The sequence below is a fragment of the Camelus dromedarius genome, chromosome 8, assembly GCF_036321535.1.
Source record: "Camelus dromedarius isolate mCamDro1 chromosome 8, mCamDro1.pat, whole genome shotgun sequence".
NCBI classification, from domain to species: domain Eukaryota; kingdom Metazoa; phylum Chordata; class Mammalia; order Artiodactyla; family Camelidae; genus Camelus; species Camelus dromedarius.
Genome location: NC_087443.1, coordinates 80687720 through 80712305, shown reverse-complemented (window position 1 = coordinate 80712305; position 24586 = coordinate 80687720). Strand labels below are relative to the sequence as shown.

Below are 24586 nucleotides of genomic sequence, written 5' to 3'. Positions count from 1 at the left end.
TAATGAGTCTATCTCATTTAAGATTTTTTTTTCAAAGTATTTCTAATCTGTGCTTTTGGGCTTTCAGAGGAGTGTTGGGCCCTGCACTCTGTGTGTAATCTCCGCCTGCCTTTAGCTGCGGGGTCCTCTGCTTTACAGACCGCGTCCACTAGCGATGTCGGCATCACCTCGGTAGTTCACATTTTCATGCTTTTGGCTTCAAAATGTGGAAAGGAAATTGCAGCTATAAAAGGAGTCAAGGGGCTGAAGACTGGTCAGGGCGTGATTTCTCACTTTAAACACAGAGCCCTGGACTCACACTCGGGGCTTGTGCCCCGGCTCTGATGCCAGCTCTTCCAAGTTGCTTCAGACTGAGCAGCAGTTTCCTTTGTCCAGGACGCGGGGATGCCGATGCCTGTGCCCTGGTCCTGTAGGGAGGGTTCCATGGGATAACGGGAGAAAGTGCTTCCAAAGAGGTGAAACGCCCTGCAGTGCAGCCTCGGGAAGGGCGTGCCGCCGGGCGGTTCTTGCCTGTTCCCAGAGCTTCCCCTTGGGTCAGAAGAAGGGCTGGAGGAACTGATATTGGCCTTCACTAGGGATGCCAGATAGAATACCCAGGACACAGTTAAATCTGTCTTTCAGGTAAACAGCGAGTCATTTCTTGCATGAGTATGTCCCGTGCGCTACGTGGGATAGGCCTGCACTGAAAATGATTTGCTGTTGATCTGAGATGCCTATTTAGCTGAGCACCCTGTAGTTTCAAGAGCTAAATCTGGCCACCCTGGCTTTCTCAAAAGCCTTGCTCCAGAAGGGCTTCCCTTCTGTGGTGTCCAGCAGGACCTAAGATCCCAGCCGTCTGCTGGAACACGGTTCAGGGTGGCACGCGGAGTTGGAGCCTGGATGTTCCAGGTGTGGCTTTCATCCACATCCACATGTGATTTTTCACTTGCACCTCAGTTTTCACATTTTTTAAATGAACATGGAGCTCACCCCATAACGGTGCTGTGAGGGTACAAGGAGCTGATGCGAATTCCTGGAAGGCCTTGAAGCACCCGGCAGCATAGCACTCCCACGCGCCTTGCCGGGGAAGCACAGCCATCTGCTGGCCCTCTGTGCTATGAGTGGGTAGTTCACTGCAGCAATACAAGGGCTTGGTCAGGCATCTTTCCCAGCAAAAAGTATTGGTGAAGCTTATTCTCCCCCAATTTAATGTTTACATCTCTTCCATCGGCTTCACGCATTATCAGTAAATAATTTTTATTTGCTTTGTCCATTGCTCGCAGGAGCTGGGTCTCTGGTTCCATTTTCGGAGCAATCACTGAGGTGCCTGGCCCTTTAAGCCTGCCAGAAGGAGCACATGGTCTGTGGCCCTGGCATCTAGGAAAGCCAGTGGGGAGCGATGCGTCCCCAGCTGTCAGAGTGTCTCATCCCTCCACGGGAGCAGTGAAGCACGCCACCGTCACTTCTAGAAGATGGCGCAGGGGCCCCAGGGGCGGGAGGGAGCGGAGCCTGGCTGTGCCTTCAGTCAGTCTCGGGAAGGCTGACTGGGCCTGGAGCCAATCGGGCAAGATGGCAGCAGGCGCGATAAGGAGGCTTGGAAGTGGGGCAGCTGTGACAGATGTGATGGCCTCTGGCCGCCGCTGGGCTGCAGAGGAGCTGCCGGGGCGGCTGGTGCGTCCCACCTGTGGGCTCTGCACTGGGCCGTGGAGCTGGCTGAGCCCTGCCCTTTGCTCTCTCCCTTCTCTCGCTGCTGCACACATCCCTGCTGCCTGACAGCCCCAGGCTTTTCCCGGCTTCTTCGAAGAGCCTGAGTTAACCTGCACAATTCCTTTCTTTTCCTCTCCATGAAGGCTGTGTTTTCTCAGCCCCGCTGGGCACTTCCCTTTCATTTCCTGGGAAAGAAAAGCTCTGTCTGTCTTCTCCCGATGGCAGTGGTCCTCCCTGTCAAGGTGTGAGTTGTTCACAGGCACCCCATCAGATGCATCTGGTCCAGCCACTTTGTTGACTTTCTTATTGGCTCTTTCTCTCAGCTGCATTTGGCCTTCTGATGCTTCTGAGATCCCTTCTGCTCTGGTGGAGCTATTTGTAAGGTTTCCCCCGGGTCCTCTGAAGCGTCTGCTGCCTCCTCCTCCACCCTCTTCCTGCATTCTCTTTGTTTTCCATTGTTACAGCTGGCTTTCCTTCGTAGGAAACTGTTTTTTTCTTTTTGGCTGAATTTTGCTTTATTCTCATAAAAGGGTGGGATTTTACTGCTTCCTACCCCCTGTGATTGATGGAAAAGAATATTGTACCAATTGATTGAGATAAAAAATTAGTGCTTCTCCATAGGGAAGCCAAATTAGCCATCAGAAGTAGGTGCATGGAGTATTTTAAGAGTTTTTTGATTAATTCTCGTGATGTGAGACCTTTTGACACAAAGTTTTATGTGCTGCGATGTGGGAGGAGGAAGATGTGGTAACGGGTTATTACAGATTTTACTTTTACCTTTAGTTGATTTATTGACCTACTCTTCTGTGATACGGAAAAAGAGCACTGCAGATCTGCGGGTGTCTCCCCTCGGACAGAACAGTTCCTGGGCGTGTATTTTCTAGAATGTAGGCGCAGAGTTTCAGGGATTAAGCCTGAAAGACTCAGAATAGAATTTTAGTCAAAATGCCTACAGTTATGGAAACAAAACAGCCGAAAGAGGCCCTTCTAACTCAGATAGGTGTCACTCAGCACCTAAAAGTGACAGCTAATCAATTCTTTTATCACCCATGCAGAAGGAGAAAATCCTAATTTAACAGAGCGTTGATAGCAAATAATTATTCACAAGGAGCATTTTTGACAGTGACTCATTTGTTCTTATTTTAAAAACATAAAAACATACTCTGTTTCTTAAAAGCTGTTGTCACCTTCACGGCTCCTTACTGCATCACTGAGGGCTTAGTTTTATTACAACCTACAGTCTAACCCGAGTCATTATCGCTGCCGCTCCCGCTGCCGCCTGACATCGCTGTTACAGAATGCTGCAAGCGGGCTTCGGGCGTGTTGGAAAGTTTCTTGGTGGTACTCTTGAATACATATTTTGAAAATAAGGACTTTGTAAGTTGAATACATTTGCTGATAGAAAGCAGTTTTACACATGTGAGTTTAAATAGGCAAACAGATGTATTGAATTCATAGTTCCGGTTAACAGGGAGTGTGATCCTTTAATTTTATCTCAAAGAAGCAGCAAAAACTCCATTGTTTTCAGTTCATGGAAACACATTTAAATATTTTGCATTAAAAGCATTGCTTGTTGAAATTAGTTTACAAATGACATGTATTAAAGTATCTTTACACGTTAAAATAGAGAGCAAAAGTCTGTTACTTTTTTTTGGCAATCTGAGGGACAGAGAGCTCTCCTAACCCTTCTGACTGTGGCTATTTTTGGTGGTTTTAAAAAAGTTGGGTTTTCCTTTTTCGTTTTCCTTTTGTGACAGAAGGTTTGGCAAACAGACATACATTGCATTTTCACTAATCTATTAATCAGATTTGAATTTGGATGAATCACCTAGAAGCATGTTAAACGAATTGCCCATCTCTTCGATTTTTAATTGCTCTGATAGCTTTTTATCTCTTCCTCTTTTAGGTTAAAAAATAATCCAGGTTGTGGAGGATGTGCTGTGCCTTGGGGCCCCCCACCCTCGTTTTGGGAGTAGGGGTCTGGGTGCGGGCCTGCTGGCCACAAGAGGGCGCTCTGCAGATAAGGGTTTGTGAGTTTTGCCAAATAAGAATGTGATTCACTGGGACAGTTGGGTGGCAAGAAAAACCGTATCATTTTTCAAGTCTTTGTTAACATCTGGGGCCCCTAGCTGTACTGGCTAAGGCTCCCAAAGTCTGATGCACGCCCACTGTGGTCCACGTAGAAGAAGTAAAGCCTGAAGACCAGCAGGGGCAGATGCTTTAAGTGGTCGGGGAGATGTTCTCACCCTGAAAGCCCTTGCTTCTGCTTCTGGGAGGTTTGATGGGTGGAAGGCAGCAGGCCCACTTTCTCCAAAACTGGTTTCTCTTGGTTTTTTAGGTCGACTACTTGGGAGCAAGAATGGTGCTCATTAGAACAAGTTTTGCTGGGATGTTGGAGTCAAAAAACCCAGTGGCTTGGTGGGCGTTGGTGGTTCACCCTCCACCGGCTGCCACTCTCCCACGCAGCCCCGACCCCCGCGGGAGCAGCCACACTGGGAGCCCAGGCCCGGAGGCGGGTCCGCAGCCACCCAGCCCGGTCCAGGCACATGTTGCTTAGCAACGCGGGCCTGGTGATGCTGACACTTCGAGGAGAGCGGCTGGACGCCCGCCCACCAACGATGGGAATAAATTCGCTAACTGGAGGAGGAGGAAGCCGGCGGCCTGGCGCTGTTCTTCCAGCCCGGGCCTCTTGGTGCTGAGGAGAGAAGCTTCACTTATCATCCCCCTTTATGAGGGCAGGAGGGGGAAGGCTTCCACGGTGCATTGTTGTGATCCCTCAGGGGTAAATTTTTAGCTGCAGAATTTATGAGTTGCACATTTATTTGATTTGGCTTTTGGTTAATTTTTTTTCTCCTCTTGTCAACCTGACAATATGAGGGCAGACGAATGCGGTCCCTGTAGAAGAGGCAGTAAACGGTGCTGGTCGAGCTCCTTTATAGGGGGCTTCTAGCTGCTCTCCCGTCCCTTCCCTCCCCCATCTCCCCCCTTCCTTCCTTCCTCCCTGCTCTCTCTAGTGCCAGTTCAGCAAGGCTCATGCAACCAGAACACTCCACTCTAAATAAATAAATCCAGAAATAAATACAGATGTGAGCCTCATTAACATTACCTGTCAAATCCCTAAGCACAGGACCCCAAATGGCCCCCTGGGTCTCCCAGTAATTTCTGGAAAGCATATAAAAAAGATGATCAGTGGCTGTATTTGTCGAAATCATTAGCAGGGTGGGGGGAGATATGCTTATAAGTCAATAATTCTTTTTGACAGAACCTTAGCACAGGTTCTGTGATGACTCTCCTTAATGGAAGGAAAAGACATACGGCCTGACTTTATGACAGATGTCAGGAATCCTGGAAAGTGGCGCAAGGAAGATCTCGGTTATTTCTTTCCTTCTAACTGACATGGATGTATGGGACATTTTGTCAACTTAATGACTATTTTCTTTGGTTCTTCTGATCAGCCCATGGCAAGAGAATACAGTGACCCACTTTTCAAAGGACGGTAAATATCACCGAAAGCAAAATTTGTGTTAGGAGAAGTCTGAAGAGCAGATGTCAGTCTGAATTCTTAAAAATCATGTAATGTTGGGTTTATTCCACATTACCTATGCAGCGTGCTGATCTTGGGGTTTAAAAGTCAGGACAGTCAGTTTCACACTTAACTCTCTAATGAAGTTTCTATGGCTCCCATGTTGTTTATTCTAGAGAATGTTGAGTTAATGGTCCACCACCAGAGAGCTTTTCCTAGTGTTTTGCATTCTGAGGTTTATAAACATGACCCTCAGCATGGTCTAATAAAGATGTGGTCATTGGATCCGCCCCCCCCCCCCCCGAATGAATCACCAAAGCAGATAGGTGACATGCCGCTTATGCGGGCCTCTTTATTTCTTTGAAGGAGTCGTTTCTAGTGATATACGCAGAGTTGTATTTCCAAGATAGCTGATTACGGGCCGTGAGTGGACAAGTTTAGACATTGGCCCTGATTTGGAGAACACGTTCCCAAGGTATAACTAGTAGATTTGATTTGGGAGAAAAGAAGGTACGAGATACAATGCAGCACTTTGTAGTCATTTATTGGTCTTGGAAAGGGCCCTGAAGGTACTTGAATTATAATAGAAAACAGTGGTTATAAATCAGGCCATGAGTGCAAGGGACGTTCCATGGCAGAACAGACGTTTGCTGGGGAGATGTGTTTCCTGGCCCTCACTTGGTTTGTGAGCAGAAGGGAAACTTAGGTGACATCAAGATGCACTCGATTTTCTTTTTCCTTTCCTTTTAGCACCGAAGCAGTAACAGCAGCGTCCCTCCTGGCTAAGCCTGAATTGTTGAAGGGATGGTGAACACTGTTTTTTCAAGAGCACAGTTTTGAGGGCCTCTGACTGCCTGGCTGGTGGGTACTTTCACTGATTTTCGCAGATTAGGTTTAAAAACAATTTGATGGACCGCGTACCATACCTGTTCGAGCCAAAGAGACAGCCTGGTCCTTTCTTCCTCCCACTGCTGAGTCTGCCCTCCAGGTTCCCATTCCCTTTCCAAACGCCTCCTTGTCTGACTGCATGATGACATCCATCTCCTTGGTTTCTCTATTCCTGGTCTCCATCTCCACCCGATTCGTGTCTCTTTCTTCTTTTGTCATTTCAGTTCCTGTCCTTCCCCCCCTTCTGCAGCACTAGTGAAAATGAAACATTGACTTGGGTTTTTGCAACCCTCAGTCAGGGCTTCAGAGAGTCCATAGCAGAAGAGGGTCCCCTTCGTGAGACCGTGGAGGTTAACTTAGGCACCCTCCCAGCCCGGGGCTCCCTGTTGCTGGGATCGGTGGTTTTTTTTGCCCATAGTTGGTTGGGCCAAACCAGACATTACTTTCTGGTCCTGCAGATAAGAAGAATGGAATAGAAACTTAAAAATATTTATATTTAAATGAAGTAATGATTTTTTTATTGCAGTATAGTTGATTTACAATGTTGTGTTAGCTTCTGGTATACAGCACAGTGATTCAATTATATATATTTGTGTGTGTGTGTGTATATGTATATATATATATATATGTATCTTTTTCATATTCTCTTCCATTATGGTTTCTTTGTGCTATACAGTAGGACCTTGTTGTTTGTCTATTTTATATATAGTAGTTTATATCTGCTAATCTCAAACTCCTAATTTATCCCTCCTCAAACCCCTCTTCTCCCTGGTAACCATAGTTTGTTTTCTATGTCTGTGAGTCTGTTTCTGTTTTGTAAGTAAGTTCATTTGTATCATATCATTTATAAGTGGAATCTAAAATATTACGTAGTATTTGTATTTCTCTGTCGGACTTACTTAATATGATAATCTCTAGGTCCATCCCTGTTGGCTGCAAATGGCATTATTTTATTCTTTTTTAATGGCTGAGTAGTATTCCATTGTATAAATATGTCTCTTCTTTGTCTTTTTGTCTACCAGTGGACATTCAGGTTGCTTCCGTGTCTTGGCTATTGTAAATAGTGCTGCTGTGAACACTGGGGTACATGTATCTTTTTTAATTAGAGTTCCCTCTGTCTATGTGCCCAGGAGTGGGATTGCCGGATCATATGACAACTCTAGTTTTAGTTTTTTAAGGAACCTGCATGCTGTCCTCTATAGTGGCTGCATCAGTTTACATTCCCACTGTGTAAGAGGGTTCCCTTTAAAAGAGACTTTCTGAATTGATTTTGAACCTCTTCCAAGTCTTCCGGAACGTATTGGAGTTTTCACAATTGCCTTCACAACCGGTGTTTGAGCACAAAGGTAACATTTTCTTTAGCAATAAACAGGAAGAGCATCCGCACCCTCAGAATCAGGATTAATGGAGCCATTTGGAGTCAACAATTTTAGCTGAAGCTTTCCATTTTTATGTATAATTTTGCACATGTAACCAGAAGTCCAGAGAGAAGTCAAAATTGGTAAATGCCATTTTGAATTTTATTTTCTAATTCTATTAGGGTTTCTCATTCTAGAAAGTTTGTATTTGGCTTTTTACTTTGCTTACTTAAATGCTGTTCAGTTTGTTTTTTCAAAAAGAACAACTCCTGTTCTCTTCAAATGAATTATTTAATTATCTACCAGAATTTTTCTGTGAAAACCTTCTTATAAGAAATAGCAATATATTTAAATCAAATCTACGTAGTTTCTCTCTTGTTAGAAACAATATTTGGCCCCTGCAAGTGTGGACCATGTTTTTCTAGTTTCCAGGCCAATGCATACATTTCACCATCATATACATTCTCAGTGAAGAGTGGCTTAAATGATCTGCTTTGTTCACTGCTTAATTATGTTATTTTACTGTTCCTGAAGACCTGACACAAGGCAAATTTACATTACTGTGCTCCTAATTAGCCAATAATCCTTAAGGATTTGAATGATACATACCCAAAGTAATTTCCTCCTTCACTAAACCTGAATTTCCTTACGTCAGGTTAAGAAGACAGTGGATCTGTGGCAGAAGGCATCTTGGTGATGACAGCCCTCAACATGTCTGTCTCCCTATCCCACTGCATTCAAAGCCACGTGATGGTTTCAGCAGTCCCGTCATAAGTCCCGTCACAGGGAATCAATCAGTGCCCTGTGCAGCCGGGGAAGGGCTGCTCGCTGGTTCATCAGATGGGAACGATTCTTGTAGATGCTGCTTCTAGTTTTTAAATTAAATCAGCAGCGCCTGCCTTTGCCTGTGATCTGCACCCTGCCTTACACTTTCAGTTGGAAATGTGTCCATGTCACACAACAGAGGACCCACATGGCCCCATGGGCAGCTTGGTGCCACTGGTGCCCGTTCCCCTGGCTCTGAATCCTCTTGCCTCTCTGTACACATGGCTGTTGTCTCCCTCACACCATGAGATGCTCCTCTTCCCTTGATGCTTGGGGTGGCTACCAGCTGGGGGGATGTTGGGTTTCCCTGCGTCTTTCTTCCTAACTGAACCCTGTCTTGTTTAGGTCTTTTTGTCCCACATGGCGGTGTGCTTCAGAGGAGGCAGGCTCTGTCTTCTTTCGCAGGAGTAGGTCAGGATTGGTCTAAGCCAGTGCTTCTTAAACTATTTGGACCATCATTCACAGTAAGAAATTCATCTTACGTTATAGTGAACACACACACTTAAGTAGGTAGGAATCTATATGTGGATGTTTACATCTGGACTCAAATTTTGATTTAAGAAAATGGGAGTTGGGACCAATGATTGTATTAATTTTAGTTTGCAGTACATGGTCTAAGCCAATCATGATGGCTCACTCTCCTAGCTTGTGATTGGTTTAAGTGAGGGCATGTGATGTAATTCTGGCCAATAAGAAGCTGAGGAGCTCCTATGAAGGGTTTGAATTACTAGCAAAGAGACAGGAGGGGAGTAACTGTTCCTTTCCTGGTGGGTATCAGGCTGCCTACTTATGGTGCCTGAACCTGAACGGTCCAGGAAGGGGCCGGGCTGAGATGGCAGAGGGGGAGGGGCTGGGCTGAGATGGCACAGAGGAGGGGCCGGGCTGGGATGGCTGAGGGGAAGAGGAAAGACAGCCCGTCCTTGAGTGTGTTGCTGAATTAATCAGTGCTCTCCCTGCCACTGCAGGAATTCTTGTTGTGAGATAAATTTCCCCGTTGTCTAAGCCAGTTCAGCTGGAGTTTTCTGTTTCTTACAGTCAAGAGCTTCCTAACTCATATGCTTTTTCGATGTCTAGAAATCGAATAACCTGAGCTGGGGTCTGTGGTAAGCGATGCTGATGGACCAGGGCCATATTCCAATTAAAAGAATAAGATGAACTTGGAACCCTTTTTGTCCTTTGAAGCCAACCGAACATTTGTGGCTTTAGTGGCCCACGGGACTGGTTTTGGGACCTGGTCCAGCAGACCACTGGAATTTGTGCTTTGACCTTGTGGTTTGGCTCTTTGTAGGTGAGCTGGAAGGCCCGGGCCGTAGAGTCGTTTGCAGTGTGGCTGAGCCTCCCGTTTGGATTCTGTGTGCCGAGGAATGGATTTGGTGTGCGGTAACGACGTCACGGGTGAGTGGTTGACACAGCAGCTCTGTGACGTGCTTTGCGCTTCTCCTCCTGTCATTGTGGACTCACTGATTCTTGAACATGACTCAAATTCATTTTCTCATGATGAAGCATTGTCTACCCCACCACCATCCTCGCACCTCCCACACCCAAAAAGCGATTTGTTAATGCTGGAAGTGAAAAGAAAGTGAAGGAAACGGGAATTCACAGCCAAGAAAAGGACTCGGGGGCAAAGTCGGGAGTGAAATGCAGGTGTCAGTGGTGCAGGCACAGCACAAGGAGGAGCCGCTTGGGGGGGTCTATGTGGGAATGAAAAGCGTGACCTCAGAGATCGTGGGAGGCGTCGCCCGGGGCACAGACTGCTCGCGGACGAGGGCTGAATGTCATGGAAGCTGGGGGAGCGCCTGTGCTGGGCTGCGTGCTGACCCAGGTGAGCTTGTTGGGAACTGTGTCCCTGGGTGGGCACGTCCTGCGTGAACGTCAGGGTTTTCTAACCCGCGGTGTGTGAATGCTCTGAAGGTCAAGAGGGTGGCAGGGGCTCTGCTTTATAGGAGATGCAGGTCATTCATCGATAGGAAATTGCAGTCATCGTTTTATTTTTGATAGTCTTGCTGAATGTGCATCCTCGCGGACTTGCGTGGCCTCCCTGCTCGCCTCCTGTGACTAGCCTTTGCTCAGGTTCAGTGTGTTAGGTTTATCAACTTCCAGGGACTTAATTAATTAAACAACAGTATGTCAAGTGTCTACAGTGTGAGGTGCTTGGTGGGCACAAAGAGGCACAGGAATCAGAGACAGAAGGGGGAGAAGTGAATCATTTGATGACAGGCAGGTAGCCGCTGAGGATGTGGACCCGATGCTGAGGTCACAGCTCCGGCCACTTGTCTGGTCTGTGCCGTGAACGCCTGCATCACTCGTCTCCCTGCGTGGCGTTGCCCACAGTCGAAGCTGGGGCCCGAGGCCGAGCCTTGTGTGGTAACAGTTTGCATTGTGTGTGAGGCGCTCGTCGGCGCTGACTCTGCCTCCAGGTGCATGGACTACCGCCAGGGCGCGTCTGGGGCCGTCACAGTGGCGAGCACGTGCTTGTGTGTAAGCTTAACTAGTCCAGGTGTGTATGTGCAGGGGTCCTTTTCAGAGACATGATGGAGAAAGCAAAGAGGGAGCAGGTGGAGGGAGAGCCCCGTGCAGCAGGAGGAGGGAGCTTCAGCTGGGGCCAAGAGGAGAGGAACATGGAAGGTTCCAGAAAAGTCTGGAGAACCTGTAGAGTGATGCCAGAGACCAGTGCAGTGGGTTGAAATATGTCGCTCTGTGGTCTGCTGAGACAAGAGGTACAGTTTTTAAAACAAGTTCTTAATGCTTTAATCATCTGTGGTGACTTCAGAGTTTTAGATCTGGAATTTACCAATTTGCTTATAAAAAGAGATATGTAATGTTTGGCACCATGCCCAAGTTAATTAAAGTTAATTAGAAATTGGTTATTTGATTTTGAATAGATAAGTTAGCCATCATACCTGAGAAAGGTGCATTTATTCCTCGAAGAGTCAAATCTGCCCCCAGAGCACAGGTTCTGCGCAGGCCTTGTGGCCCACATGGCCAGGGATCATCATCCGTGATAGGTCCGTCCCCGCCTCGGAGGCGCTGATGTCTGGGAGGTGCTCGGCGGCGGGAGTCTCCTTCATTAAGCCCGGACACCAAGAATTTGAGGTTTGTTGAACATGTTTTCCTCTGATGTCCATGTTCTGAAATTCCTAGGAGAACACAGGGTACCCCCTTGAGGTGTTAATTATGCTATAAAACCATTTGCTTTGGGGAATCTGATTTCATTTATTCATCTTTCAAAACTGAATCGCCAGAATCCAGAGAAGATAACAGTTGAACATAAAGTGTTTTGCGAGGATGTCAGCTGAAACTCAGAAATGTGTGTACAGTAAAAAGTGTGGAATCATCAGCTTTTGGGCTTCAGTCATTTTCACAGTGTTGTTTGAACCTGTCTTTCAGTCCCAAAGGAAGCAGTCCCAGTCAAGCTGCCTTTTCTCCAGGTCTAAATTGTAAGTGTCTTTAGGGCAGGAGAGGCTTAGGGATTTTTTTGGGGGGTGGGGCACATTCCTATGGATTCTAGAATCTTCCATGTGTTTGGGTCTTACTTCTGGGATTGTTAAAAATAACTGTGGCACTCGATGTTTGAAGCACACGTGGCTGCCCTTCTGTGATGGCGACAGGGCTCATTAAAGCCCAGATACCCTGGGGGTCTGAACACCCAGAGCCCCAGCCTCATCCAAGTTTCCAGGGCTGCAGTGTCATGATATTGTCATTAGCAACTTGAATTGATGACAGAAGACAGCAACTGACCAGAATGAAACTTTAAAAGTGAAAACTGGTGAAACAATTGTTATTGACCTAAATGGAAAGTGAATTGTAATTTGAAACTAAATTACTTCCAAACATCGCTGGAGTTGTCCCTGAACCGGGAAGATGGTGAAAATCTGCTTCAAAAGGTCTTGCGAAGCACGGAGGTTGCCAGCATTGTTCGGAAGCACTCTGAGGAGCCCTTGTGATGCATCCAAAGGCTTGCACGCAGCCCCTGCAGAGCTGACCTGCAAGATACGAGGAGATGGGTCCCAGGTACACGCAGGTGAGTGCGACTCAGAGAAATGTAAGCTGTGTGAACGCATCCCTCCACATGGGGATTATCATTTTTCATTCAGAATTTAGGCCGACAGCGGGCAAAACGTAATCACTTTCCAGCATTACTGCGCTGTATAAGCATATTAGGAGAGCTCTGTGATGGTAATCAGGGAGTGAGCTTGAAGCCACCCCTAATTAGACTGTCTGCACCCCCCAGCACTTTCCGGTAATGATGTCAGACCGTGTAGCAATTAGTTGCACCTCTATGAATGTCAACACTGTTTGTAAATCATATAAACTTAACCGGGTTTGCTTATTGAAAAATCTCCTAAAAAGGAATTAATTAGCTTTGTATGTTTTGGAATCGCAATTTATAGGATCATTTTGGAATCTTTCACTGAGATGAAATTAATTTTTTTTCCCTGTGACTCATTTGAATGGAATCTCTCTGGCAGGGGCTGCGAAGGAAGATCCAGTACAATTGACTTAATCTTCACTTTATTTCTGTGACGACCGGTCAAGTGTGGAATTTAGGACGGGGGTTTACTGAGTTAACCCAGTTTTAAGATGTTTTTCTCAGGAGGAAGGTGTCTATATATCATCCGAAGGCCGCATCTTCCCCGCGTTTTCCGCTTTCCGGCCCGTGCAGAGTGTTTCGAGCTCATCTGAACGTGAAGTTCGGGCATCGGAGCAGCCTTGGTGCAGCCGCACGTCATCCTGGAAGACGCCTGTCTGCAGCCGTGCGGGACCAGCTCCGGAGCAACGGCGGATTCCAGGGAAGCGGCCAATTCCAGACAAAGAAATTGGACAAGCAAAACAGACACTCAAGTGCTTTACCTCAGGGCTCTTTTCGTCCGCCAGCAGGAGCACAGAAGCAGCGGGAACCCAGTTTAAAACTGACCGGGCCTTTGTTGCGTTTTTCTTGCTGAAACCTCGGATCCTGGTGGTGGATGGTTTACCTGAGCCATCAGCTACGTGGCACATTTATGGTTATTGTATTTTACAGGTTGATAGATTTTTATATTCTGTCCAAGTCAGGATCCTACACCACCTGGTTTATTATTTGGTAATTTACAGTGCAGTCAGGCGCGTTTGGCTTAATGTAGGATAAACTTATAAATCTATTGTTCCTTCACTTGCCAGGGTGGATGTGCAGTGAACTACAGAGCTGGATGCGTACATACATTTCAGCTCTGCTTTTTTCTTTGATAGGGAAGCAGGCAATAGATAACACAGTGACAGTAGCATCCCAGGGGACAGCAAAATGTGAGAGCAACACCACGTCAGGTTAGTAGGTCATTATTGTGTGAGCCGTGAACCATTAATGGACTGCTACGCCTAGCTCAGTCTGTGTCAGATTATGGCTCTTGGCAGGAGAACTGTTACCTAATAGCTAACTTTGCTTCCTCACTAGTGTCTTATTAGTTCCTCTGATAAAAATGTGCACGGCTATATATTAATAGGGGGGCTCGTTGGAAACAGGCCAGATCTTGGTTATGTCCCCCACCTTCTGCAGACAATGCCTGTGTGTTGATTCTGGTCCGGTACTTCTTTGAGCGAATGGCATTCTTTCACAGGCATTTTCAGATGTCTTGTAAAGCACATAGCTAAGTACACAGCGCTACCTGATGCAAAAGGCCCTGCTGTTAATTTTGTTGCTGTTGATGATGTAAAATGAAGAAGTACTGGGAGTGAAAGAAAGAGTTAAGGAGAATTTATCCTGCTACCTCAGTCCCTAACTGTCCAAACTGTACAAACCCTGACGTACTTTTAAATTCTGAGAAATAAAGTCCACTATTCTTGAAACAGTACGCCCAAAGCAAGGGCCACATGGCATTCTATCATTTTTATCATGTGTAAGATAGACAAGAAAAGCATATTTTTTTATGTGTGGCTTCAGGTAAAAGCATGCATTTCTAGGAAAATTATAAAGAATCCCTAGTTTTTGAGTAATAATGGCAAGAGGTTTATATTGCGTATTTGGGACCTGTGGTGGAATATTTCTGCCATCTTTTGGAGAAATAAAGGTCACCACATAGTTTCTTTCTTATAAACAACCCCCCACCGCCCCACCCCGGTCTCTGTGCTTCAGCATGTGTCTCCAAACAGAGTCACAGAAGTGAAGAATTCCAAGATGTTTTCCGGGAGAGATGAGTGTGCAGCTGAGTTTGGGCTGGGATTATGCCCCGAAGTCCCTGTGCTGGGTTATGCCTGTCATTTTTGGAAATTGTCTATGATGTCAAGAATGTGAAAGGATATGGGTAGCAAATACTAGGGAAATCCTTTTAACCAGATAGGCGGAAAGCAGATTAGCAGAGTTGACGGTCCAAAGAGAGAGATATGAAGACCACTGGGAACTGGCCTTGGTCTGGATTCTGCTGTGGACCACGTGCCACGTTGCCGCTGACGACGTGGCTGGAGTGTGCCTGCCGAGGAGGGGGACCAGCTGGAATGTCCGCTGCCACCGTCCTCATTTCCCTGTGGCTGTGGCAGCAAAGATGGCTGATGGAGACCACAGCTTCCCTCTGCTGAGATACCCCGGGGCGAGGAGTAGGCCTGAAAGGGCTGTTAGAACAGGCTTTTAAAAAGATGCTGGTTGATATAATTTTCTTGTTTGATAGAGTACCTATATAATGAAGTTAAGTACCGAATTAATACCCAAATCTATTCTAATCCAAATCCAGTTACTCATTGCTGAGTGCACATGTGCATATATGTGCGTGCGTGTTTATATAGAAAGGATTATGTTGTCCCTTCCACCCCAGCACATGCACACGCACACACACACGCACTGGCCTGGGAAGCCTGGTTCCCTTCGACTGGCACCAGTGGGGCCTCTGCATTTCCACACCGACACGTGACCTGATTCCAGCGGCTCCACGTCTACACCCCTTTTGGACTCAGCCACAGATATGAGTTTAATAAATTTTGCCACACTGTGTATTACAGGAGTGCTAATTTTAATCCTGAGCATCTTTTTCTCCCTTGTCTTTATTTTGAAATTACTGAAGCAAGAACCTGTAGGATAAAATGCCTGAGATACTTTTCACTTAATGATTAATTCCTTATTTGCCTTCCTAGCTAAAAACACTCAAGTCATTATGGTTTATTACAAAAGCTCAATTTATATTCTAAATCTTTCATTAAAAATATAATGAGTACGTGAGGAGGCATGCTATCACATTGTGATTATCATCTCTTTGGAAGCCTTAGCCCATTTAATTATTGGATAAAGGACATTTTCAGAATAAAATCTTGGTCTTTGGAAAGAAAGTTGATATGGGTTGAGACATTTTAATCATGACTAAATTAAATTATGACGAGGGACAAAACAGTACCACTACTCAGCTCCTGAAACAGCAGAAATTGAAGAAACTGACAACACCAACTGTTGACAAAGACATGGAGCAGCTGGAGTGCGCCTGCGTCACTGGTGGAAATTCGAAATGGTGCGGCCACTTTGGAAAACAGCTTGGCAGTGTCTTATCCAGTTAAACATACAACCCAGCAATCTCATTCCTAGGAAAGAAAGTGAAAACATGTGTCCACACAAATGACTTCTGCATGGATTTTCATAGCAGCCTCATTCATAGAAGCAAACACACACACTACGCTGGAAACAACCAGATGTTCATCAAGAGGTGAGTCAGTCAACAAATTCCAAGTGTGTCCATGCCAGGAACGCTGGGCAGCAATAAAAAGGAAAGAATCGTTGATGCACATACAACAGCATGGATGCTTCTCGACAGTCTGTGGCAGGTGAAAGACGCCATTGTGTACACGTGGCTGTGAAACCATTTACATGGAATTATAGGAAGAACATTATCAGAAAGCAAGTAAGACATGCCAGGAGCAGGGACAGAGGAGGCTGCAAAAAGGCGAGAGAACTTTTTGGGCTGATAGAAATACAGTGGTACCATGACTGTATGAAATTGCCAAAACTCATCCAACTATACAATTAGAATGGGTGGGTTTATTATATATAAATCATGCTTCAATAAAGCTGGTGAAAGCAAACAAGACTGAATGTTTAAAATAAAATTCCTCCCTTTAAAAATATGACTTGTCAATCAGAAACCGTCCTGGGTAAGACTGACTGTGTGTCTCCACACATCTGTGTTAGGAAGATGAAGTGGAAGACAGAGGCATGGCTGGAGGGACTGTCTTTAAACTATGATAGATTAATTTTCTCCATTTTTAAAATGCTCTTACAAAAAAAGTTCAGTTGGTAGAAAATCATCAGACCAGGCAAGTCACCTCATGAAAAAACGTCTGGTGGAAAAATAATAATAATAATGGTGACCAACACCTGCTGAGAAATTACTGTCCTTCTGACACTCATCATCTGAAATGTTTTATATTTTTAACTGAGGTATAATAGGCATACAGTAAGTTGCATGTATTTAAATGTGTGAAATCTGATAAGCTTTGACATCTATGTGCCTGTGATCAACATTATCCCCCAAAGTATCACCCCCCAAAATGCCTCTTTGTGATTCTCCCCCTCCACCTCTCCCCAGATCCCACAGTCACCAGGCAACCACTGAACTGCTGCCTGTATCCCAGTTTAGATTTGCTGGAATTTTACATACGTGGAATTGTACCATGTTCACTCTTTTCTTCCTTGGCCTCTTTACTCAGCATAATTATTTTGAGACTCATCCATGTTGTGTGTGCGTCAGTAGTCCTTTTTCTTTTAAAAAATGGTTGATTCTTTTTTGTTGCTGAATAGTATTTAATTGAATGGATATGCCACAACTCATCTGCTCACCTGAGGATGGAAATTTGGATTGTTTCGGGTTTTTAGCTATTATAAATAAGTTGCTGTGAGCATTTGTGTACAAGTTTCATGTGGACACATGCTTTCTTTTGGGTAAATAATGAGTGGAATTGCTGAGTCATATGGTAAGTGTACTTTTGAAGAAGCTGCCAGGCTGTTTTCCAGAGTGTTTGTAACATTTCTTTTCCCACCAGCAGTGTATCATAGTTCCAATTCCTCCAGAATCTAGCCTTGGTGTGGTCAGTCTTTTTAGTTTTAAATAGGCTAATATGCACGTAGCAGGAAATCATTGTGGTTTTAATTTGCATTTCTCCAATGACTATTTGGAGCATCTTTTCAGGTGCTTATTTTTCAAAAGTATCTCTTCGAATCTTTTGTCTAGTTTTAAAATTGAGTTGCTCTGGCCTTATTGTTGAATTCTGAAAGTACTTTATATATATCTGGTAAAGTTTTTGTAAATATTTTCTCCCAGTCCATGGCTTGTCTTTTGACTCACTGAGCAGTGCTTTTAGCAGAGTAGAAGATTTTTATTTTATCAATTTCTTTTTTTTAATTGAAGTATGGTTGATTTACAATACTGTGTTAGTTTCAGGTGTACAGCAAAGTGATTCAGTTCTACTGTTGGTTTCTTTTTATGGATCATACTCTTTGTGTAGTTTCTAAGAAATCCTTGTGTAAGTCAGCATCCCCCAAATTTTCTCCTGTGTTTTATTCCACATGTTTTATGCTTTTAGTTTTTACATTTAGGCGTTTTCTCCATTTTGAGCTCATTTTTGTTGGTGGTGTACATGGATTTCCTTCCTGCATTGAATTGTCATTGCACATTTGTAACAGATTAATTGTCCACACACGTGTCGGTCTGTCTCTGGACTCTGTGGCGCCATCCGCTTGTTAATCCTTATGTCAATGCTACACGATCTTGACTTCAATAGCTTTAAAATAGCCCCGGAAATCAGTTAGTCCTCCAATTTTGTTGTTTTTCAGAGTTGTTTTGGCTATTTTAGGTCTTTTGCATTTCCATATACATTTTAGCATTAGCTTGTTCATTCCCACAAAAAAATAAGGAAATCTTGGTTGATTTTGTGTTGAATTTATAGTTCAATTTGGAGACAACACAGAGTCTTTTGACGCATGAGTGCATGGTGTCTCTGGATTATTGGGGTCTTCCTTAATCTCTCTGCAATGTCTTGTAGTTTTCAGTGTACAGGTGTCGCACCTCTTTTGTCAGATTAACATTTTGGTGCTATTGTAAATGATGCTATTTTTATTTTAAACTCTGATTCTTGCAAATATATGGAAATACAGTGGATTTTTGTTTTTGATTATGCATCCTGTAACCTTGCTAAACTCACATATTAATTTTAGGAGTTTTTGATAGAATTTACCAGATTGTCTAAGTAGGTGCTCATGTGACGGTTTTGCCTCTTCCTTTTCAATCTGGATGCTTTTTACTTATGTATTGTTTTCCTTGCCTTACTGCCCTGCGTGGAGCATCCAGGACAGCGCTGACCGGCAGTCTGAGGGCAGACACAGGGGAGACATTCAGTCCCTCACCTCCGAGTGTGATGTTAGCTCTAGGTTTGTCTCAGGTGCTCTTCTTCACGTTTGGAAAGTTCTCTTCTGCTCCTTCTTTGATGAGAGCTTTTATCAGTATTGAATGTTAGATCTTGTCATATGCTTTTTCTGAGTTTTGGAGATGATTTCCTGGTTTTTCTTTTTAGTTCGTTGGTGTGGTGAACCACACTGATTTTCAAATACAGAGTTTAAACCAACCTTGCATTCATGCCCTGAACCCCATTTTGTTGTGTTGTATTATGCTTCTTATATATGCTTTAAATTATTATTTTATTTCATAACAACCTTATGTGGTAGAAATACTGTTATTCCAATTACTCATAAGAGGAAGTTGAGGCACTGGTGACTCTGTCCCTTGACCAAATCATCTCACTAGTAGGGACTCGGGTGGATCTGTGGTGGCGGTCTAACCCGAAGCTGAGCTGCTGACCTCCAGAGCAGAAATGCACACTACGTCGTCGCTGACACACCTTCACTGCATAGTCACCATGATTAGACATAGTGACAGTATTTCATGCTGGTAAGGGGATAGACACAGTTACCAGCTTCCAGCAGTGATCGCACTAGACACAGGCTTTCAGAGGAGAGCTTGACGCTAAGCCTGAAAGTGTGAGATTTGTACTAACAGGGTAATTCAGGGCATGTGTGACGATGTGTGTGCAGTGGTTTTCCTTGCAGCTTAGGAGATGCAGTTTATGTTTTGGAACATGAATAGATGGAATACGATGGAACTGATAACATGATTTTTTTTTTCACCTGGGTATTTCCCCACTTTAATAAATGTTATGGAAAAAGCAGGTAGTAAGTCAGTGTGTGTAGTGTGATCCCATTCATGCAAATCTAATCTTTTATACCCATCTGTCGGGTCAAGAGAGAGGCCTGGAAGGACCCTACCTCTGTAAGTAATAATGATGCAGTCATTTGTGTGTGATGAGGGTGGTGGGTGGGGGGGAGGGAGCCGGCGGGGGAAGGGGCCCTGGCGCGGTCGCCTGCTGTGGAGGGACTGCCGCTGTCACGCAGCAACTGTGCTGACCATGGTTTCCCAAGGAGCGAGAGCTTACTGCCTCACGTAGCGCCAAGGCTCTTCCAGGTGTGAGGGCCAGTGGGAGAGGCTGCGTGGGATCCCTGGCACACGTCAGGGCCTAAGGGGAGGGGGGGGGGCACAGCTCAGTGGCAGAGTGAGTGCTTGGTGTGCACGAGGTCCTGGGTTCAATCCCCAGTGCCTCTGTTAGGAGGAAGAGAAGACCTGGGGTCTGACGTATAAGGAAAACAAACAAAAAAACAAAAGCTTAAGGGGAATGAAAGAATGGCCTATTTGAGTAAAAATTGTCCTGGAAAATCAGGATGCATGTTTAATAAAAGTGTACACTCTGACTTTGTGTAGGTGGGGCCACACGAGGTTGGGCACATAGATCTTACTGAGCTCAGGATGCTCCAGAGGGAGGATGTTGCCTTCCCTGGCAGTTCCATGACGAAGGAGCCCCTGGCTTCTCTTGATCACTTCCAACCATCAGGGCTCACCTGATGTAGCTGGAGAGGGACCCCATTGTTCAGCAGTGATAACTGGTGCCAAGAAATGGTTTCCCCTCCACTGAGCCCAAGCCAGCATCCTTCCATCCCTGCCCCGCTGATGCCAAGGCTCATCTGACAGAACAGGCTCTTCAGCCGCCTGGAGGTGGCGGCTCCAGTTCGTCCATCTGTTCCTCTTTCGCTTGGACCCCCTCTGCCCTTCAGGGCTGCTTCTGCGCTGTAGTTTCTGAGCCCCACTGTTTGTTGATGTCAAACAGAGCACGAGGGCCGGGGGGGGGGGCTGTTTGGTCCGCGCTGCCTCCTGGGCGTGGACACTGTGATCCTGACAACTGGTGCTGACTCCGCTGTGAGCTGTGAGCGCACCTTGAACTCAGGAGCAGTGAAACTCCGCGGCCCCTGTCTGGGGAGCTGACGGTGGCGTTTCTCGTCCCTTGTGGGTGTTACACATAGAACTTTCCTTTCATTCCTGGTGATCCTGCTCACGTTTTTGTTTTTGTTTCCGTTTTTCTTTTCCTTCCAGGATTTGAATGTGTCGAGATGCCGTGTGCTGGGTAGTGGCTCTCCTGTGGTTGTCACGGAGCTCCTGCAGGTTGGGTAAGTCCCCCCCTTGCCGTGCACTCTGCGCCATGAGGTAAAAGCCTGATAAGTCAGAGGCCTAGACAGAACCGCCGGCAGCCCCGTGCTGGGAGGCACGCTGAGACCCCCTCCACAAAGCCCTTCACCCTAGTTCTGCACGCGTGGGTGTCGTTATTCTGCCACTGTGAGTTCAGGTAATCCTGTCCTCGGCCAGGCCTGGCTTCTCCGTCCAGACCGCAGAACTGTCACAGTGGGCTTCATCAAATCTTTGCCCCAAAGCAAGACCACGTCTATCTCAAAGGCTCGCTGATCTACAGCCACTTTGGAGGAAGGACACATGGCGGCTCTGAGTGGCTATTCTTTCCCCCCTGCCCAGAAGACCTGCGCTGGCCTCTCGTGTTGCCCTTGTGTTTGCTGGTCAGCTCTTGGGCTCTGTGTCTTCCCTCCACAGCCTCTCCCTCCAGCCCCCTGCGTCCCCGCATCCTGCGTCCTGTTAAATAAGAGCAACTGCCGACACTTAGAGGAAGAGCGAAAGCACTGTCTCCCCTGCAGAATCTCACACTTTCTCTTTGGAGCCATGAGATCACACATCTGTGAAATGTTCACACATGCTAAGAACAAAAGAAGTTTTAGACGTGCCGTATCCGAGTGATTTCCAGATAATTTAATTCTGTTGCCCCAGAGAGTCATTGGGTTTGTAGAAAATAGGGTTAGCACATTTTAACACTGTGAAAAGAAGTTCTTTTCACTAGTAAGCATCATTTAAATGACGAAATTTTTCAGGTAAGTCAATTTTTATTAGTTTTTGGTATCTAAAATTCCCACCTTTAAACCAAATATATTGGTTTGCTTGCATCCTCTAATAATGAGTCAGAGTGGTTCTGCTGGGAAAAAAAAAACAAAAAAACAAACACCTGAGAATGTTGAGCAGGTGCGATTTCCAGCATAGCTCTGGTGATGCCCAGGTTCCAGCTCCACACCCATCCTCCCGGCACCGGTGTGACCAGCTCTCACTTGCCCTCATGAGGTGAGTGTATTTCTTTGTCTGCCACCAGATCACGAGCAAACACGAGGGCAGGGTTTGTGCCTCATTCTCATTTCTTGTCAGCGCTACGCTGATGCACTGTGCACAGTAGGGCCTCAGTAAATGGCCGTGATATCGATGGTGCGGGAGGACAGCCATCGTCAGCACAGGCCAGCAGAGCAGAGTCACCCATGAGGCTTGGCTCTGAGTCCTTTGCTTAGAAATTCCTGACCTATGAAGGATGCAGAGAAACCGACGTCACCACATGTCACCGCACGTCCCCGCTGGCTCCCGCGCCTAGGATTCCTAGGAGGCCGCCGTCAGTGGGCTGCCTGTGGAGACAACACCTAGACTTTTGGTTTTTCAGTTCTCTGGCTGTAGTGATGCTAAAGACAATCAGTCCAGCTCGCGCCCCCTGGGCAGGGCCAGCCTTCCAGTGGGCTAAGTAATCCTCTGCCCTGCCCAGATCTGTGCCCCCGGAGTGTTTCCGCCTCCTGCAGATTCCTCTAATTAAAGACCCTTTGGCTTCATGAGTATCTTCACGACAGGACGGAACTTCTGGGCTGGCTGGGTCAGTCACCCGCTGGATGAACAGGTACAAGCCCCAGTCTGGGGTACACGCCCTCTCATCGCTTTGATCGGGAATTCCCACGGTAAAATTTCGAGCATGGCCTCCAGCACAAGTCTTATTTCGTTTATCAGTTATGTACATGTGCTCTTGCACTGATACGTTGTGTATGTTTTAAAACAAATGTGAAATATTAATTAAAAATATAAAATAGAGAAAACTACAATTTTTTACATCTTTGTGTTCCCCTCTGGAGAACGGTGGCTGAGGGGCACTCTGAAGCCCCAGAGCACAGCTGAGATTAGGGCTCTGAGGAACGGGGACACGTCTGGAGCCAGACCTCCTGCCCTGTGGGCCGCACCTGACGCCTGTGGGCTTACGCTCGTCCGTCTGGCAGTGGGGACGCTGCTCCTACAGGGGCAGGCGTGCTGAGGCCCAGCCAGCCAATGACGGGACCGCTGGGGCACACCTGTTCTGTGGTGGGGGCTGCATCGGGACCACGGAACAGTGACCTGACCCTGGCGGCTTGTGGAAGGATGCGAGTTATCCGTGCACAGAGCCCCCACCAAACTAGTGCTCCTGCCTACCTGTGGTCAGGACACGACCTGGCCTCGCTGACGCTGTAAATATGTCCACATACTTAGGGTTTCCAAGAGGTTGTGGGCACATTTTCATAGCAGATTGTTTTAATCGCCATATGGGTGTTAGATTTTTGGGGGAATCCTATGCCTGGTCCTTTTGTAAAGAACCTCTCTTAGAAATGAACCACCACTCCCTTATTTTGTCTGTTTTGTACTCTTTGACTTCTGAAGGTAGTTGTGGATGAGAGCAGGTACGCGCTCACATGACGACCCTCCACCTCCCCACCCCCGCTGGAGGATTAATGGCAAAGAAGACGAGGTCACGGATTTTCAGCTTTTTGGGAAAACTTGCTGTCATCCAATGGAGTGGGTCTCACTAGCATCCCTTTATTTTCTGTTCATTAAATGGGCATGAAAGAGCCTCCCTGTCTGTGATTCAAAGGGTGGGTAGATTGAGATTGCACGTCCCTGGCCTGAGGGTCCAAGGTCAGTGACGGGGTCTTCTTGCTCCGGGCTGGGGACGCCCACCCTGTGGGCCTGATGCGTGTTTCCTGGGTGAAAGCCAGAGTGAGCGAGGGCCTCTCCCCAGCCTCCTGCAGTACCCATTCTTGAACCCTCCTCCCACAGTGTGTGTGTGGCCTTAGGTGTCCAGGTTCCAGGGGAGTTCTGGCGATGGCGATGGTGACAGTGCTTGTGTGGGTGTGTCTGCAGACCCCTGGCATGTCCCTCAGAGATGCGTGTGGTCCCAGAGGTTGGAGTTGGACTCCGAAGGCAGAAGACACTTGTACAGTATTTTCTTTTCCTCTTGTAATTAATACCTCTTAAGTTGTTTAAAAAATACAGTACAGTCACCCTTTTCAAAGGGTTATACCAACATGATCTTTAGAAGTTAAAACAAACAGCAGGTTCCACTCAAATCCTAAATACATTAAAACAAACTTTGAAGTAAATAATCTGAGTTTCTATTTTCATAAATAACAGTGATAACATGTAAGTTTCTCCCCTCAGCTGTCTGTGCATAAGCCCTTTTGTACTTCCCTCTCCCAAACGGGGAACTAATCAGAGAGTCTTTCAAATAAATTGCAAATGTATTTCTCTGGAACGGTAGATGCAGTAAATCCAGCTGCATTTAGCTCATATAATCGCAGGACCCTGAAAACACCCAGTGCCTAATAGGGGCCACAAAAGTGTAGCAGAGTCCCCCCACCCCTCCTTTAAAAAAAAGCGACATTAACTGTTTCACAAGAAGTTACTTGTTTCCTCTGGAAGCCCAGCGAGTGAGCTCTGGGGCTTTAGGAATCCATTTCACCTATAGGCTACATGAGCTTTTGTTATTTGTTTTCATACAAAATGAACCGCAAAGCTCTGGCTAATGTACTATCGTGCAGAGGTTTGGTGGGAATATTTCCAAAGTAGTGTGTATTTTCCCTTGATTATTTCCCCAGATCCTTAGGGATATAATCCAATAGTGGTGTATTCCCTTAGGAAAGTATGTTTCATTTATAAACTTTTCCCCCCGTATGTAATGAAAACAGTTTGGGCTTAGCACACTGTTCTGGCCAGATTATGTGGCCAAATTCTGTAGAAATGATGAAGAGGTGACACCGAGACAAAGCTGCCGCTGGGCTCCAGGGACTCAGGGTAAGGGAGGGGCAACC

General features: G+C 46.1%; 1 long non-coding RNA gene and 1 other non-coding gene across 2 annotated transcripts; both read left to right on the top strand.

Annotated features, from left to right (window-relative positions):
• Nucleotides 1-9591: 9591 nt before the first annotated feature.
• Nucleotides 9592-23248, top strand: LOC116155986 (uncharacterized). The gene is made up of 3 exons (XR_004139861.2): nt 9592-9675; nt 20700-20773; nt 23160-23248. It is a non-coding gene; the product is annotated as an uncharacterized LOC116155986 (long non-coding RNA).
• TRNAT-GGU (transfer RNA threonine (anticodon GGU)) lies at nt 19806-19877 on the top strand. The gene has a single exon. It is a non-coding gene; the product is annotated as a tRNA-Thr (tRNA).
• Nucleotides 23249-24586: the final 1338 nt, after the last annotated feature.